The following is an 18,989-nucleotide window of genomic DNA, read 5'->3' as shown; positions in this document are numbered from 1 at the left end:
ATATTACCCCAGACTCAACTATGGACTCTACCTCCAAGCCCAAACGTATTCCACCATCATTGAATGTGGTGTTAAGGTCTTATGAGCTGTATGATGCCTGGAGATGCATTAATGCTAGTGAATGGGACTACTCATTCTTTTCAAAAAACCATGTCTTATACTAGAATAGATTTGTTTTTAGTAGATAAATGGGTATTGTTCAAATGCAAATCTGCAAAAATGAATACCGTTACCTGGTCGGATCATGCCTCGGTGAAGTGTGATGGTGGGCGACTCCTCCACTCACAGCCCTAGCTTTATATGGAGGGCCAGCCCTCGGCTTTTCCAGGATGGACCAGGTATCAGATTGCTAAACAAATTGCAAAGTTCTTTGAGAATAACCAAAACTCGGTATCTAATCACTTTACTGTATGGAATGTCCACAAGGCATTCACAAGAGGCATTATGATTCAACAAGGGGCTAGGAACAAGAGCAGGAGGCAGCAGCATACCGAGACATTAATATCAAAAATTGATAAACTCGACAAACAAAACATGACACATACCTCCCAGACACTGATTGAGCAGCTAACAAATCTCCGCAACGAACTAAGAATACTATTTCTAGAGGACGGGTTCACAGGAGAGTATTACAAAACATTCCAGGATATTCTAATCCCGTATTTAGTGGGAATATATAGCTCTGCTGCTGCCTCCTCCTCATTCCCCCCAGAGATGTTAAAGGCTTTGATAGTGGCTCTACCGAAACCGGGGAAGGAACCTGACTCCCCACAAAATTTTAGGTCTATTTCATTGCTTTAGAAAGATATCAAGATATATGCCAAACTATTGGCAACGAGATTAGTGAATATATTGCCTTCTCTTGTTGATATCGACCAGTCGGGTTTCACTAAGGGAAGACAGACAGCTGGTGCTACCAGACGTTTGATAAATGTAATACATCTTACCAGGCAGCAACAAACGCCTTCTCTGCTCCTAGCGTTGGGTGCAGAGAAGGCGTTTGATAGGATACATTGGCAATTTCTAGCACAGGTGTTGAAAAAGTTTGTTTTTCAAGGCCCTATATACCCAGCCATAATGGCCTTATATACTCACCCGTTGGCCCAATTTATGTCTCTGGTGCAATGTCTTCTCCATTCACAATCACAAATGGAACTAGGCAGGGATGCCCCCTTTCCCCACTAATTTTTAATCCTCTAATGGAACCGCTAGCATCCTACATTTGTTCACATCCACAGGTGACAGGCATTAAAACTGGCACCAGAACCCACACCATAAGTCTCTTCACTGATGACATAATATTAATGCTCACAAACCCAGAAACCTCTCTCCCTTCTGTACACAAGGCACTACAGACATTTAAGGAGTTATCCTACTATAAAGTGAATGAAACAAAATCCTACATTTTGAATTTAGGTATCAGATAAGCTGAGTCACGATCTAGCGCAAAAATTCACATACATTTGGAAGAGAGTGGGCATCAAATATCTAGGTATAACCTTAACTCCTAGAACAGAAGACCTTATCTCTGCAAATTACACACCTTTCCTAAACTCACTGGAGGCTAGGTTAAACAAAATTGCACAAAATTAACTATCATGGCTAGGTAGGCTTGCAGCTTTTAAGATGCAGATACTGCCCCAACTGCTCTATCTTTATAGAACATTGCCAATAGGGATGAGCCGAACACCCCCCTGTTCGGTTCGCACCAGAACTTGCGAACAGGCCAAAAATTTGTTTGGACACGCGAACACCGTTAAAGTCTATGGGACACGAACATGAATAATCAAAAGTGCTAATTTTAAAGGCTTATATGCAAGTTATTGTCATAAAAAGTGTTTGGGGACCTGGGTTCTGCCCCAGGGGACATGGATCAATGCAAAAAAAAGTTTTAAAAACGCCCGTTTTTTCGGGAGCAGTGATTTTAATAATGCTTAAAGTGAAACAATAAAAGTGTAATATCCCTTTAAATTTCGTACCTGGGGGGTGTCTATAGTATGCCTGTAAAGGGGCGCATGTTTCCCATTTTTAGAACAGTCTGACAGCAAAATGACATTTCAAAGGAAAAAAAGTCATTTAAAACTACTCACGACTATTAGTCCGACAATACACATAAAAGTTAATTGATAAAAACGGCATGGGAATTCCCCACAGGGGAACCCAGAACCAAAATTAAAAAAAAAATTACGTGGGGGTCCCCCTAAATTCCATACCAGGCCCTTCAGGTCTGGTATGGATATTAAGGGGAACCCCGGCCAAAATTTAAAAAAAAAAAATGGCGTGGGGCCCCCCTCAAAATCTATACCAGACCCTTCAGGTCTGGTATGGATTTTAAGGGGAACCCTGCGCCAAAATTTTAAAAAAAAATGGCGTGGGGTCCCCCTAAAAATCCATACCAGAACCTTATCTGAGCACGCAACCTGGCAGGCCACAGGAAAAGAGGGAAGGACGAAAGAGCGTCCTTCTTCCTGAACCGTACCAGGCCACATGCCCTCAACATTGGAAGGGTGCTTTGGGGTAGCCCCCCAAAACACCTTGTCCCCATGTTGATGAGGACAAGGGCCTCATCCCCACAACCCTTGGCCGGTGGTTGTGGGGTCTGCGGGCAGGGGGCTTATCGGAATCTGGAAGCCCCCTTTTAACAAGGGGACCCCCAGATTCCGGTCCTCCCCCTGTGTGAAATGGTAAGGGGGTACCCCTACCATTTTCCAAAAAAACTGTCAAAAATGTTAAAAATGACAAGTGACAGTTTTTGACAATTCCTTTATTTAAATGCTTCTTCTTTCTTCTATCTTATATTTCCTTCGGTTTCTTCCTCCATCTTCTTCTTCTTCTGGTTCTTCTGGTTCTTCTGGTTCTTCCTCCGGTGTTCTCGTCCAGCATCTTCCTCCGCGGCGTCAGCGTCATCTTCCCTTCTTCTCCTCGGGCCGCTCTGCATCCATGATGGCATGCTCCCGCTGTGTGACACTTCTCTCTTCATCTTCTTCTCTTCATCTTCTTCTCTTCATCTTTTTGTCTTCATCTTCTTTTTAGGCCGCTCCACATCCATGATGGCTGGCATGGAGGGAGGCTCCCGCTGTGTGACGCTTCTCCTCTTCTGACGGTTCTTAAATAATGGGGGGGGGCACCTGGTGACCCCGCCCCCCTCTGACGAACGGGAACTTGACAGGACTTCCCTGTGGCATTCCCCGTGATGTCAGAGGGGGCTGGGTCATGTCAGGATATTGAAACCACTTTGCCGCCATCATTCTGCTATATGGCGGGCGGCAAGTGGTTAAACACAAAAAAGCAGGGGGAGTGGGCCATGTGCCTCTACAAGATTATTACTTCACTACAATCTTAGCACAACTTCAACATTGGCTATTAAAAGACTCCAAAACACTATGGAAGGAAATAGAACAAACTCATATCCCTAGAGGGACTTTACAGGAGTTCCTATTGACTGTGCATCACAACAAATCTCTAGATAAAAACCTAGCACCCCCTATTTTAGCATCAGTGAGAGCATGAACTCACCTCTGCAGCTTTCAAAAACGGAGTGGCAAGGTGGCCCCTTTAAAATTTCCCATCTCCGCACTTTCCCAAATAATACCAGACATCAACTTATCTATTTGGATAGCAAAAGGTCTAACTAACCTAGATGAGGTCATGAAAGGCTCCACAATAAAATTGTTTACCACACTGCAGCAAGAGTACCAACTGCCACACACCAAGCAATACAAATACACACAAATAGCTCCTTTAGTAAGGAAACACCCTCAACATTACCTGAAAAAATAACGCAATTCTATCAAACAAGCCCGAGTATATACTCAGGTCTACAAGATAAGAACATTTGCGTAAAATCTCAATCTATTCTAGCATGGGAACAGGAACTGGGGATAGAGTACACATCTCAACATTGGGAAAGAACATTACGCTTTATATATACCTCCACAAAAAGCACCAATTTATGGCAAATGCAACAAAAGATATCACTTAGATGGTACCTGATACCACACTGCATAGCCAAAATTTATACAGATGCTTCCTCAAGTTGCTGGAGAATGTGCGAAGATACGGGTACTTTAATCCATATCCTATGGTACTGCCCCAAACTAAGATCACTGTGTTTTCAGGTTGAAGGATTGATAGCAGATATCACAGGCATACACCAACTAATATCTCCAGGTATGGCAATATTATCCCTAGACATACATTCTATACCTCCACCATATAGAACTGTAATATCCCATATTTTACTAGCCACCAGGTTATCTATTCGACATTGGAGGGAAACAGCAGTCCCTCCGATCTCGGAAGTAATACAATCTACCCATACCTACGGTGCATATGAGGTTTTACACTCATCAACCACAGGGAATTATGAGATAGTGTACAATCAACAGACTCCTTGGAGGGAATGGTATAAACAAAGAGTACAAGATGGATGGAGTGTTGGGAAACAATAACTAGTATAGTTAACAAAAGGAACAAATAGAAATCTCTATGACAGTTTCGTTTGTGTTTTTTTTTTCTGTTTATGCTTTTCTGTTTTCTGTTTTAGATTCTCAGTTGCTTACCATAAAATGGGTAAAAAGTGGTTGTTATACTCCAGATATCAGATATGATGATAGACAAATAACACAGGGGTTATCAATCCCAACAAAGTGGAATGTCCACGGCGATGAATTAGAGTGATCGCAGGTGGATGATCTTAGAATCCTTGTGATAAACACAAGGCCTAAGCAACACTTCCAAACTAGAGAACTGAATTGTTGAAATTATTATGACAATGGATACATAATACTTAAGGTATAAATAGAGTACAAGCGACTGAAGAATGTTGATACTTATACCCACATTGTAATATGCTGTATGTTGATTTTATTGTCTGTCAACTAAACTTAATAAAAATTATTGAAATTAACCACTTCAGCCCCAGAGCATTTGGCTGGCCAAAGACCAGAGCACTTTTTGCAATTCGGCACTGCGTTGCTTTAACTGACAATTGCGCAGTCGTGCAACTTGGCTCCCAAACAAGATTGTCGTCCTTTTTTCCCCAAAAATAGAGCTTTCTTTTGGTGGTATTTGATCACCTCTGCGTTTTTTATTTTTTACGCTATAAACACAAAAAGAGCGACAATTTTGAAAAAAAACGCATCATTTTTTACTTTTTGCTATAATAAATATCCCCAAAAAATATATAAAAAAACATTTTTTTTTCCTCAGTTTAGGTCGATACATATTCTTATACATGTTTTTGGTAAAAAAAATCACAATAAGCGTATATTGATTGGTTTGCACAAAAGTTATAGCGTCTACAAAATTGGGGATAGATTTATGGCATTTTTATTAATAATTTTTTTTTTTACTAGTAAGGGCGGCGATCAGTGATTTTTATCGTGACTGCGACATTATGGCGGACACATCGGACACTTTTGGCGCTATTTTGGGACCATTTACATTTATACAGCGATCAGTGCGATTAAAAATGCACTGATTACTGTGTAAGTGTGACTGCCAGTGAAGGGGTTAACCAGGGGGGGGCACACTGCAGGGGTTAAGTGTGTCCTAGGAAGCGATTATAACTGTGGAGGGGATGGGCTATGTGTGACACATCACTGATCACTGCTGCTGATTACAGGGAGCTGTGATCAGTGACAGTGTCACTAGGCAGAACTGGGAGATGCTTGTTTACATTAGCATCTCCCCGTTCTTCCTTTCCGTGAGATGATCGCAGGTATCCCGGTCGGACTCACGGAGCTCGCGGGGAGCACGCGTGTGCCTGCTATCCAGGCCTTGCGAGATCACGTACAATAACATGATTTCGTGCAGCAGAGCCAAACTGCCACAATAAAACTGCTGCAGCTGGTCCGCAAGTGGTTAAAAAAAATGCTAAACACTGCTAAATGCACGTTTAGCCGCATTTATTTATTTATTACATGTCCTTCCCATATATAGCACTGTCAATTTACACAGCGCTTTACAAATATGTAAAATGTACATTCACATCAGTTGCTGCCCTCAAGGAGCTTATAATCTAAGGCCCCTAACTCACATTCATACATACACATACTAGGGCCAATTTAGACAGGAGCCAATTAACATACCAGCGTACATTTGGAGTGTGAGAGGAAACCAGAGTACTAACAACACGAAACCCACACTGGCACAGGGAGAACATGAAAACTCCAGGCAGGTAGTGCCGTAGTTGGGATTCGAACCGACAACCCTAGTGCTGCTAGGCGGAAGTGCTAACCATGTAAATACTGTGCTGCTTTTAGTGTATTTTGTAGTCAAAGTCCCTCTCCTGAATGAGAATTTTGGGCTTGCAGGAAACTTTCTCTAAACTCCCCTGCTACTAAACTGCTGTAACCATCCATGTGTGCATGGACACATAGAATAACACAGAGGGGAGTTTGGGTACAGAAAAAAAAGTTGAAAACCCACAAAAATGTGAGTTTAAGAGCAGTAGTATGCATGAGACCCTATTTTTTTTTTAATGGAAGCATTTCAAGTACCTGCATTTTACTTATCATTAGCTTCTTGCGGTCTCTGTACAGCAGGGTCAGACTGGGAGAGGGAGAAGCAGCACAAGTAGTCAGTCAGTTCTGCTGGAACATGCTAATAGAATGTGCGCTGTTTCTCTTTTTACTCTTCAGTCACATACTGGGGGGGGGGCAACAGCTTCAAATGTTACTAAACTGCAACAGAGGAAAAACAGGCTCCTGTCCTACCAGGTAAGGCTGTGTGGTAGAGTTGTGTAAATCTGAATTCACAGATACAGATCTGTGTACTGTATTTGCAGTTTGCCTAGGGTTCAGATTTAGGGGAAAGGCAACACCACTGTGTACCTGCGTACAAATGTACATTTAGAAAAAAAAAGCTGAAAAATACTAATTTAGTAAAGAGAAAAAAAAATTCTCATATCATCCATATAATCAGATGTGTATACATAAAAACATAAGGAGACAAAATAATATTATAATGTACCAAATTAATAGGTTGTGTGAGTGTGCATAGCATATACATGCAGCTTTTATATTCAAAAGAAGCACACATTTATTATGAAGCCTTTACCTGATGGGTTTAAAGCAATATACATTAGGTATGACAGCTGCATTGCAAAATGTATTTAGCTTATAATGCATTTTTACATTTCTGTGCTTGACTGAAATGAGATTAAAATTGACTTTGATATGAAAACTGCTTACTTATGGACTGAGTGTTTAAATTGTTTTGTGATAAGCTTTACTATCTAATGCATTTTGTCATAGTTTTTTTGTTGGAGCTATTCAGAAATAAATGCAACTGCATGGACATTTGGGATCACATTTCAGCACAAAGAGCAAATAGGAAAAAAAATCCATACAAAATATTCAAAACTTTCCTATTCAATCACAACGTACACAGTTATGTGATCATTTGTGTCATATGTTCATTTTTAGCATCAAAGCAATGCTAGAACATTTTCATATAATGCATTAACCACTTGCCGACCGGCTCATACTGATATACGTCGGCAAAGTGGCAACAACTTACCCGTACGTCGCTGCGTCATCTGCTAGTGGGCCCGCAGGTCCCGCGGACTCGATGTCCGCCGGTGGCCCGCGATTGTGGCACGGAGAGGCAGAACGGGGAGATGCCTATGTAAACAAGGCATTACTCTGCCTAGCAACATGACAGGGATCTACTGCTCCCAGTGATCAGGAACAGTGATCTCTACCATGTTCTAGTGAGCCCATCCCCCCTACAGTTAGAACATTCTGAGGGAACACAGTTAACCCCTTGATCGCCCCCTAGTGTTTAACCCCTTCCCTGCCAGTGACGTTTACACAGTAATCATGCATTTTTATAGCACTGAACGCTGTATAAATGCCAATGGTCCCAAAATATATGCTTATTGTTATATTTTTTTTTAACAAAAATATGTAGAAGAATACATATTGACCTAAACTGTGGAAGAAATTTGTTTTTTGGGGATATTTATTATAGCAAAAAGTAAAAAACATTGCTTTTTTTTCAAAATGGTAGCTCTTTTTTTGTTTATAGCGCAAAAAATAAAAACTGCAGAGGTGATAAAATACCACCAAAAGAAAGCTCTATTTGTGGAAAAAAAACGTCAATTTTTTTTGGGTACAACGTTGCACGGCCGCGCAATTGTCAGTTAAAGCAGTACCATATTGCAAAAAAGGGCTTGGTCAGGAAGGGGGTAAATCCTTCCGGGGCTGAAGTGGTTAACCTGGAACTAAATGAAAGAAGATGAACCCCAAAATCTTTAGTTTAGAAGCTTATATACTGTATATGCTTTAGTTATGAGCAAATTATGTAAATTAATCTCCATCACAGATTTGGGTCTTTATGTGTTTGCTGTATATTAAATTAAAGTATTATAATGTTTTTAAGTTTTTAAGGACTGTTCAATGGCTAACTGAAGGTATACAACACCAGTTTGCAAGGATATTATGTAGTGCAGTGTTGCAGGATAAAAGTGTAAAGCAAGCCTCTGTTTAAGAAAAAGAAAAATGGTATCAGTAAAATCCCCCTGTTAAGGGGTTCCTGTATTGGCAGGAGGATTTCCATTATTCTCAGTCCTGATCTGCTAGCTTAAAGTGGTTGTAAACTCTCTCTCAAAAAAGAAACCCTCCAAGACAAAGGCATAATGAGCTAGTATGCATTGCATACTAGCTCATTATGAAATACTTACCTTAGATCAAAGCTGTTGCAGCAGTCCCCGTACACCACTGTGACCAGCGACATGTCTCCTGGAGTTATTTCTGTGTTCGCGGGCTCCGGTGCTGTGATTGTCCTAAACCGCAATGACATCACTCCCGCACATGGGAGCCGCCGGTCACGGCACAGCTACTGAAGAAACGGCACGAGCGAGCAGTTTCTTCAGTGCGCATGTGCCGATGACGTCGGCACAAATGCGGATACAGTGAATATCTCCTAAACGGTAAAGTTTAGGAGATATTCACAGTACCTACAGATAAGACTTATTATAGGCTTACCTGTAGGTAAAAGTGGTTGTACAGGGTTTACAACCACTTTATTATTATATCTCTTCCCTCTGCTCCCTATTGTTGGTGTTACTAGATCTTTACTGTTTTTTTTTTTTTTTTTTTGAGGCGGGGGGGGGGATTAGGTTGAGGGATATATAGAGAAATAATTCCAGAAATAAGAGCCTAAAACTAAGTAAACAACCACCACTGTCACAGTAGGACTCTCAATTTCCTGCAGCATAGAGAGTGTGCAAATCAGAAGGGATATATCTGGGATGGCGGGTATACATCCCTTAATATTTTGGAAGTGGGCCCTTAAAAGGCCAATGCAAGGTTAATAAATGGGGAAGGTCAAAATGAAATAGGAAGGAAAGGAGGAGGTCTTAGCTGTTTGTAGGCTGCCTTGGGGTTAGTGTGGACAGGAGGAGGTTCATTCCCTGCATGGCTGAGTGAACTGGCTGCTGCTGCTAATGCTGCTATTTATTTTCTTTGCTCCAAGGACACATTGGGGACATTACATCATAAAAAAAAACTCTTTATTGACACTTTAAGCTAGCAGATACAAACTATGAATGTCATGGCATGGCACAAATCATGGCACACTCATGTGTTATAAACAAATGGATATGATTTATCTCTAAAATATAACAGAATAACGCCACCTTTTTCAATTTAATAGAAATGCTAATTATCAGGCAGATAAAACCCTTCAAAATGTGTGGCTAAAATGCACCAATGCTCAGACTATGGACATTAAAGTATTTGCATATTCATAATAGTAAAGAAGTTCTAAAACAAGACCTCACTGACCTCTGTAGCTGCAGGTACTATTGAATAATTTATCCTGAAAAATCATAACAATAATTCTGCAGTCAGGTTTCAGCTGGTTTCCAACACCTTGTAAGTGCTTAATGTTTCTTTACATTATCAGGCTGGCAGCCTTTCAAAGTTCCTTCTGCTATAAAGAAAAGGCCATTTAACATCAATAATCCTGTCGCTGATAAGTACATGCCAGCAACAGGATCAATAAAAAATGCAGAGAAAATACTCAGCTATTTCCATGTGTCACTCCTTGGCTGGCCAGATGAGCAAGGCATCACTCCCTCACTAATGGAAAATTGGAAATGGAAAATAGCAATCTGATGAGCAAGCACCCCATGGAGACAGATGATTACTACCTCTATCCTGTTTAACCTGTATAGTGATTCTGAAGCTTTATGATGGAGTTTTCATCACTGACAGAATCGCAAGTGTGACATGGCCCCAAGGAGAAAAGAGCTAATATTTTTGAGCTGCTGTTATGAATAATTTCTCTACAGTGCTTGCTGTTAGAGGTCAGGGATGGTATATTTTGATGATATTTTACTGCCTGGTGAGAATACGTAAATACTTGAATAATCATAATGTGGATACAGGTGCACCTTAAAATTATGGAAAAAAATGCTAAAATTAATTTATTAAAGACAAACATTCCACAACAAACTTGCAACCAGGAAACTTAATCACTTTAAAATGAATGGTCCTGGGGCATGGCCGGCAGCGTAGCTCAATGGATGCACACTAGCTGAGCTCTGAAACACAGAGGCTCCTTACAGTGGCTAGCTGCATGGGTGTCCACAAGCACTGGAGGTAAGGGGTAACTGTCGGCACGACATGGGGAAGCACAAATCGCGGGAGGATCCCTGCAAATTGGGCGAGTTTAACAGCCCGGCCGGGATTCCTCAGAAAAAAGATGGTGCTGGCCCCTCCTCTTACAGACACACAGGTATGAAGGCTGCTCGCACAGGAGAGAGGGAGAGACACCAGGCTGAGCTGCTTTCTAGAAATCCTGACTCTAATCTACCTGAAATCTCAAGCCCAGCCAAGCAAAGAAGGAGAATCTCTGAATCAGAGGAGCATGTAAATGACCTTTCTATTGATAATGATCCCATGTTTTCTGGCAACCCATTTAATGAAAAACAATGCACCTACCCTACCTCAGACCACCCGGTCATAGATACTGATCTGAAAGACATGGCATTGTCACTAAGGAGGGCACTTCAACATGACATGTGCACCTTTATGCAGAAATCTAAGATGGAAATGTATGCACTAGAAGAAAGAGTGGATTACTGTATATTGAAACTAAAATTAGTGACTTTACTGAAGGGCATAACGACCTAGTAGATGCTCATTTTGAAGACAAACAATTGAAACTAAAAGTGGCAGATCTAGAGGACAGGTCTAGGAGCAATAGTATAAAATTCAATGGAATCCCAGTAAATGTATAGAATGCAGATTTGAAGCAATTTCTGCATTTAACGATCCTAGACCTGATCCCTACGATGTCTCACCAAGAATTAGTGATTGATAGGGCCCACAGGTTGCCAAAACCTCCACACATACCTGAGAAATGGCCAGGTAAAGGACGTAAAGGATCAACTAAAGCAATTTGCATGGCCACACTCTCCACTCCCAGATCCATATTGCGGGTACTATACTCTACACATATCTCTCCCAAGCAACCACAAAGGCACAAAAGAACCTGATACTCTATAACCAAAATTCTCCACAGCCACAATATAGTTTATAAGTGGGGGTTTCCCACTAAATTGATGATCAAGTACAACAACACCTCCTACTCGATATACTCAATTGAGAATGGCCTCAAAATTCTCAAAACCTGGGAATTACTACCTAACAAGGATGACAATGTTCTGAATAAGCCTGCTCTGCAGAAAATTCCCCAACACTGGCACAACAGCCATGGATGACCACCAACCTCCTTTACCACCTCCAGGGTCCTTTACTTGGGGTGTTTTCATTGTAAGGACCTTGTCTGGTAACACATTACTCAGAGAGTTCTCTTATTTTGTTGGCTATTTTTTCCCCCACAATTAAAGTGCAACTTAAAGTGCACATGCAAATTGCATGACAACTCTCCTGTTTTTACCTGTTTTGTCTTTGTTCTGTTGCACCATTTATGAATCTTTACTGTTCTAAAGAATTATTTTTTCCCTTCCCCCTGGAAGCTACTCCTTCTACAGAAATCCTACTGACTGTGACACTCCTATACGTGAAAGGAAAGCTTTACTCATTCAACAACCTCTCCCAGTATGACGACTCTTAAAATCCTATCACTCAACGCAAAGGGTCTTAATAGCCCTTACAAAAGGAAGACTCTTTGGACCTATCCACTAAAATTTGATAGCGATATCTTATATATCCAAGAATCTCACTTTGCAAGGGACAATCCTCCAAACTTCTTGCATCACAAATTCCCACATTTTTTTATTCATTAATTCCAAAAAGAAAAAAGGACTTATAACAGTCACAAAGGACTCTGTCTTCTTCCAACTGTTGGACTCTAGAACAGACTCTCAAGGAAGATATGTGATTTTGGTCACCTCTATTGACAACATAACCCTTACAATTGCTAATTAGAGATGGGCCAAATGACCCCCTGTTCGGTTTGAGCCAGAACTCTTGAACTCCACGAGAATTCAGAGCCGAATAATGAACTCCATTGAAGTCTATGGGACCCGAAAAAAAAAAATCAAAAAGTGCCAATTTTGAGGGCTTAGATGCAAGTTATTGAGCATATAAAGGGTATGGGGGTCTGGGTACTGCCCTTGGGGACATGTATCATTGAAAATAATTTTGTAAAAAACATGATTTATAAATGAGCATTGATTTACTGCTGCTTAAAGTGAAATAAAAAAATGATAAATTCCTATAAATAAAGTACCTGGGGGTCCCCTTAGTCTGCATGTAAAGTGGTGCATCTGTACCTTGTATAGATCCTGATGTAGCAAAACTGACATTTATAAAGCCAAGAAAATGGCATTTTCCCTGCCAGCTTTCTTTATTATATAACCAACGGCTTGGGCAGTCAGTTTGATTGTTCAGACCACACTCTAGTGCACTGGGAACAAAATTAGAGATTTTTTTGATAAATTCTGGTGTCTGTTTCACAGACTTTGGATAGAAGTAATAGGTGTGGAAAAATTGGGCTTTGGGTGTTGGTGGTCCCTTGACACACCGTAACCTTATAGAGGTACTCTTGATGAAAGCAAGAATTGACAATACCTATACCAAAAAATTTCTTCACGATAAAATCAACACCCACAAAGCTAGGCAGCCTAGACAGTCTTGCATAGACACCACATCCCAAAAACACTCGATCGGCAACATAGGCATCAGTGGCCTACTAGTTGCTGCTAATGCAGGAATGATTAATTTTGATAAATGTCAGTCGGTCAACGGAGTCTGTGGTCTTTTATCTGTCACAGAACCTCAGCAATGAATGTCTGTTCAGAACGTACACTACATGAAGGACAGCCCAGCAGCTCAATTGCATACTGGGCAAGTTATGGCCAGTGGTCTATTCTCATGACCCAGTAACCCAGTGGATCATCACCTAGAAAGTTCTCCATGTCTGTTTTTGCCCCTGAATAATCTCCCACCATATGATGCAGACGCTGCCAATGGGATGTGGAAGCTGACATCATGACATTGCCTTCCACGTGGTGGTACAGAGCTGGAATGGCCTTGTGTGCAAAGAAATAGCAACTGGGGACCTGCCACTGTGTAACAGCACATTTTGCAAAATCACGGAAGGGGGCAGAATCCACCAGATGGAAAGGCAGGAGTTGTAAAGCCAGTAGCTTTGACAAGCTTGAATTTATACACTAAGCATGTGGGTGGCAGTCACTGTATTTTTTTCCACTGCAACGACTGGGGCAAAAAAATGTATCTGCTATAGTCTACAGCTGGTGGTGTGCTGCTGGCAGACGTGCTGCAAGGACCTGTGATACCCTTTGCTATACCATCATGTTCCTATCTTCCTCAACCTCAGAGTCAGAACCAACATCAGAATCAAGTAATGTCTGTGCATCGTCAAGGATAAGTGGCTGACACTGTGCTCAAATAACTCAGCTGACTCCTCCATACATGATGCTGGGGTTATGGCAAGAGAATCTGTGGACAAGGAGGAAGAATAAGCAGCTCTGGAAGCTGCGGTGGACTGCGCACTAGTCTCTGCTTGGGTGACAGAGGATGAGGAGGATGAAGATGGTTTAGTGAGCCAGTCCACGACCACCTCTGCATCCTGTGGCTGGGTAGCACGGGCAACATCACTAAACAGAGGAAATGGTGCCCTGCGTGAGGACATACCATGTGCACCTTTCCTTGTGGACATAGAAGAAGCTGCTGGCCACCTCCATGGGAACATCTGCCTCTTGTTGTTGGTCTCCCAGACATGATGGGGGGCTTATTACAGAAATGTAACAGGGAAGTGGAAATATGTACTTGGATGCACTTTAATCAATGGAAAGTGGTGTTTGGTGCACTTTAACTTGAGTACTCACTACACAGACACACTCCATTGACACACTTCAATATACTGCAGTTAAAGGGCACTAACACAATTCATTATACTGCAGTGAACGTGCACTAACGCACTTCAATATACTTCAGTAAAAGTGCACTGACACAATTCAATGTACTGCAGTAAACATGCACAAAGGCAGTTCAATATACTGCAGCAAATGTGCACTAATGCAGTTTAATATACTGCAGTAAACGTGCACTAATGCACCTCTATATACTGCCGTAAAAGTGCACTAACACAGTTCAATATACTGCAGTGAACATGCACTAACGGACTTCAATATACTGCAGTAAAAGTGCACTAATGCACCTCAATATACTGCAGTAAACATGCACTATCGCACCTTAATATACTGCCGTAAAAGTGCACTAACACACTTCAATATACTGCAGTGAACTGACATTAACTGACATTAACCACATGCCAACCAGCCACCGTCATTATATGGCGGCAGGTTGGCTCTCCTGCGCAAATCACCATAGCTGTATTGTGGCCCATGCAGGCGCGAAAGCGGGTGGCACACGCTCACACCCGCTGCACGCTGCGGGACCCTGCCCATGGGTCAGGCGGACTGCATGTCTGCCAGCGACCCACGATCACCTAGTACAGAGGCAGAATGGGGATTTGCCTTTGTAAACAAGGCAGATCCCCATTCTGACAGATGACATGACAGAGATCTACTGTTCCCAGTGATCGGGAACAGTGATCTCTGTCATGTCTCTGCCAGCCAACCCCCCCTACAGTTAGAACCTGCTGAGGGAACACAGTTAACTCCTTGATTGCCCCCTACTGTTAACCTCTTCCCTGCCAGTGCTATTTTTACATTGATCCGTGCATTTTTATAGCACTGATCAACGTAATAATGTCACTGGTCCCCAAAAAAGTGTAATTTTGGGTCAAATTTGTCCGCTGCAATTTCGCAGTCCCGCTAAAAATCGCAGATCACCGCTATTACAAGTAAAAACAATAAAAAAAATAAAAGTCCCTAAATCTATCCCATAGTTTGAAGCTGTGATAAGTTTTGTGCAAACCCATCAATATACGCCTATTGCGATTTTTTTTTTTTTTTACCAAAAATATGTAGAAGAATATATATTGGCCTAAACTGATGAATACATTTGTTTTCTATATATTTTTTTGGATATGTATTATAGCAAAAAGTAAAAAAAAAAATTTTTTTTTTTCAAAATTGTCGTTCTTTCTTTGTTTATAGCGTAAAAAATGTAAACCACAGAGGTGATCAAATACCACTAAAAGAAAGCTCTATTTGTGGGAAAAAAGGATGTCAATTTTGTTTGGTTACAGCGTCACACGACCGTGCAATTGTCAGTTAAAAAAATAGCCTGGTCATTAAGGGGGCAAATCCTTCTGAGGTGAAGTGGTTAAAGTAAAAATGAATGGTCACACTGCACTCACACTGCACTATCACTATATTCACACTACACTTACAATCTACACTCACAATATAATCACAATAGCACAATATAGCACACTAACACAGGGCAGCATAGTGGTGTAGTGATTAGCACTCTCGCCTAGCAGTAAAAAGGGTCGCTGGTTCGAATCCCAACCATGACACTACCTGCCTGGAGTTTGCATGTTTTCCCTGTGCCTGCGTGGGTTTCCTCCAGGTACTCCGGTTTCCTCCCACACTCCAAAGACATGCTGGTAGGTTAATTGGCTTCTGTCCATAATAATAAATTGGCCCTAGTGTGTGGGTTGGGGACCTTGGATTGTGGGCTCCTTGGGGGTGGGGACCGATGTGTGTGTGGAGCACTGCGTAAAAATTGATGGCGCTATATGGGTACCTCAAATAAATAATAATAATAGATAGGCATCTTGATGGGTCACAATGTATAGGGATGGGCACAATTGTGGATGTGCACCAACACTCACTCAGGATGGACTGGTGTCTTTATTTAGCCTTACTAACTATGTAACACGCCCGTAGCAATGAACAGAGCCCTGTTCTATGTATCTCTTCTCCAATATCACACTGCAAATGGGAAGGAACCTTTTATAGTGGGGGTGGGTCTATGAGCAATAAGCCATAATTGGGCAAAGTCATCATTACTTTCTCCAGTCATGGCTCTGACAGTGTTCTGTGCAATGATTTGGCAAACCCATCATTGCTTGAGCCAATCAGGGCTTCCCATGCACTGTGCGGCATGCAGTGCAGTGGGGGGTGTTCGGTGGGCTGAACAAACGGTCAAATGCCCCGACAATTTGGATGTACGCTGATCGGGTGAATGGTCAGTGTTCAACCTGAATTCTTGCTCGGGCTGAACCGTTCGCCCAATACTATTGCTAATATTTATGCTCCCAACAAACACCCTTAACAATTCATTAGGAAAACTGTTAAAATAGTAAGGAAAATGCAAAAAAGGTAACCTAATTATCTGTGGGGACTTCAATGTTCCGATGGATCTAACTATGGACATTTCCAAGGGAACTCACAATATTCAAAAGGGCTTGAGTAACATATTTTCTCAAGAGGACCAGTACGATCCCTGGAGATGTCTTTACTCGACTGACTTCACTTTTTTTGCAATGTTCATAAATCGTGTAATAGAATCGATTTCTTCATCACTACAGAAAATAGTGGATTCCCGGATCCATATTATTTCCTGATCCGACCATGCACCAATCTCATTAGATGTCACCCTGGGGCAACCTTCCGCCAATACCTCACATTGGAAAAATAACACCTATATTCTCTCACAAGAGAAACATTTGTCTGAGCTGAAAAAAAGACTGAAATTTTTTTTGTTTAATGACCAAGAATCTGTCCCTGCCACCAACCTTAGGTGTACACCTAAGGTTGTTGATTCAGCTAGCCTCTAAGGAAAAGAAACAAAAACTATGTAAGATAAACAGCCTTTTAGATACCATATCCAAACTTGAAAAAGATCATAAGATCTCCTCTGAAAACTCAGTTCTTCTTCAACAACTTAAACCCACTAGAAATGAACTACAAGGGTGGCATGGCCGGATGTGAGATGGAGAGGACGCGTTGAGACTGAGCTCCGCTCTGACACTTATCCTGTCAGCTACTTCCAAGCTAAAAACTACCGATTATCACCTCAATCCAGGCACCCTGGGGTCTAAGAGGGTACACGTACTCAGCGGCTTCCTCCGCTGTCTCCGGGTAAGCTCTGGTCCTCTTCCACAAACACTGCCCGAACCGCGGCCACCATCTTGACCACAAGGCCCTCTGCTGAAAAGATGTCAGTCGGCACTTAAACTCCCCCTGAGCTGGCGACCTCACATGCTGCCTCACATGCTGAACTGCTGGCGGCTATTAAAGCAGGCAACGATTCTGTGATGGTCAAAATTGACCACTTAGCCACGGATGTCAGCCTAATATGGCACGACATGGACAAATTTAGGTCCCGGTTTGCTGAGGCTGAAGGCTGCATTTCGCAATTAGAGGATGATACCAGGTCTGGCTCCTGGGACCTCCGTGTGCTGCAGCTGCAAGTGAAAGCCCTGCAAGAGAAGTCCATAGACACCGAAAATCGGCTGCGAAGGAATAATATTCGTGTACTAGGCCTTCCCGAACGGATGGAGGGCTCCAGACCTGCTGAGTTTTCGGAAACCTTTCTCATCTCGTTGCTGGATTTACCTGCCATGCCCCCCAATTTTGTGGTGGAGAGGGCACACAGAGTTTCTCCAACCCCTCCATTTCTTGGTAACCCACCTCGGCCATTCCTGCTCAAGTTATTGAATTACAGGGATAGAGACAGGGTACTAGCGGCAGCTGGAGAGAAACAAGATTTGCATTTTATTAATGCCAAAATCATGCTGTTCCCTGATTATTCTCCAGAGGTACAGCAGCGGCGTCGATCCTTCACCGAGGTAAGAAGACGCCTCAGAGAAAAAGGCCTCAAGTTCAGCCTGCTCTACCCGAGCAAGCTACGTGTGATTGACGGCAATCGTGCACACTTCTTTATGCACCCAGAGGCTGCTCTATCCTGGCTGGACTGCTGTAAGTGACACTTTTACATATGGCTAGTATCCCTGCTTGTTACAGCCGAATCCCTGCAGTATATATTTGTCTTTTATTTTTTCCTCTCTTCCTTGTTTGAACACCAGCTTATACACCCAGAGGGCGCTGATCCGGGACCTATGGTAGCTTACATACTGGATGCCCTTTTTTCAGTAATTGCGTCCCTCTATCCCATGTGGAGTAAGTTAAGCACTATATTTGGAGCTGGACCGCTCAGCACTCAGTCGAAGAAGTGCCCAACCAAGCCGAGAGATAGGGTCACAGTCCAGAATTACTGGACCCCCCCCATTGCTTCACACCCCTCGCTTCTCTATTGACTGGTCATTAGGCGGTAGTTATTTCCTCACATCACCAGCTGAGAAGAGACAGTTTCTGACCAGTAGCCTGGTGTGGTCTGGTGAATAAGTGTAGTGCCCCCAAGGTAGGGGTTTATCTACAGTTTCTAAGTTTGGTTTAGGAGGAAAACTATTCCCAGGCCCCCTCCTCTGTTTTGAAGGGGGGATGGGACATAGTAGGAAAAGCACTCCGTGCTTGGGTTGTTTACATTTTAGTTCTATGTTGGTTGCCATTTTAGTCTGTTCACATGGTGTGATATGTCAGTGATTGTGCTGCTCATGAGTTGCTC

Source organism: Aquarana catesbeiana, linkage group LG04, assembly GCF_042186555.1.
Source record: "Aquarana catesbeiana isolate 2022-GZ linkage group LG04, ASM4218655v1, whole genome shotgun sequence".
NCBI classification, from domain to species: Eukaryota; Metazoa; Chordata; class Amphibia; order Anura; family Ranidae; genus Aquarana; species Aquarana catesbeiana.
Note: the sequence above shows the minus strand (reverse complement) of the source record.